The 948-nt window shown below is 45.1% G+C and overlaps 1 long non-coding RNA gene across 1 annotated transcript in view; it reads left to right on the top strand.

The window, feature by feature from the left end:
• Positions 1–638, top strand: part of LOC108790959 — a 17,744-nt gene extending 17,106 nt beyond the window's left edge. Inside the window, exon 3 of the long non-coding RNA XR_001941473.1 lies at positions 337–638. This is a non-coding gene — a long non-coding RNA (uncharacterized LOC108790959). The remainder of the gene's footprint in view (positions 1–336) is intronic.
• Positions 639–948: the final 310 nt, after the last annotated feature.

Genomic DNA, 948 nt, shown 5'->3' with positions numbered 1-948 from the left:
CGTCTTGACACCTGTTGGCTCTGACGGTAACTATTGACCCAGACACCCGACGCTGACTATTGACTGACACCTGTCATTCTATGCTGCCTTGACAGCTGTCTCCGCCCCCACACCGCTCTGATCTGTCACAGGAGGCTGAGCGGGGTGGTGCGGAAGGAGAGCTCGGCCTCCTGTGACAGAGCAGGAGAGAGGTGTGGGGGCGGAGACAGCTGTCTCACACCGCCTCTCTCCTAGTCTCACAACAGGCTGAACGGTGCGGGAGGAGAGACGCCGACCGCTCACAGCTCTCTCCTCCCCCACACTGCTCGGTCTCCTGTGACACAGAGCAGCGCCCAGCAGCTCTGAGATCTGACGACAACTATTGACTCTGACATCTAACAAATGATTCTGACTGTGGTTTAATGGATGATTGATGGGCATCTGCGTTTTGAAGGAATATAATCGAGTTTTATATGAGGAGCATGATGTAAACTGAGGTATAGCCTAAAATGTACACAGTGGTGCAGTAGTGAAAAATATGACAAATCTATTTATAAAATACCTTGCTGCTATATGTACACTGGATAGGCAACTGATTTTTCAGTGCACTGCCATTTGAAAATGTCTTAATTAGTAAGCTGTGTACACACCGTCCTAGTCCTTAGCAGGTCATGCAACCTTATTCTGCAATTTTGGAATAGTTAGGTGGGTCAGATTTAATGCCTATAAAGTGTTGAATTATGTAACACATAGACCGATTCCCTTGCACTATTATTGCACATTATTGACAGGGTGAAGGAATACGTTGGAGTTAAAAAAAAGCTGTTTATCATCAGGTGCATGCATATGTTACTTAATTTCAATTCCCATCAAGTTTATTTAAATGACACCAAAAAAAACCTTGCATCCCCAAAACTCTAAACCTGTACTTGACCCAGAGAAAGACAAAAACCCTTATAAAGCATAATG

This window comes from Nanorana parkeri, unplaced genomic scaffold (assembly GCF_000935625.1).
Source record: "Nanorana parkeri isolate BGI_ZX_2015 unplaced genomic scaffold, ASM93562v1 scaffold516, whole genome shotgun sequence".
Lineage (NCBI taxonomy): Eukaryota > Metazoa > Chordata > Amphibia > Anura > Dicroglossidae > Nanorana > Nanorana parkeri.
Note: the sequence above shows the minus strand (reverse complement) of the source record. Positions and strands in the feature narration are given on the sequence as shown.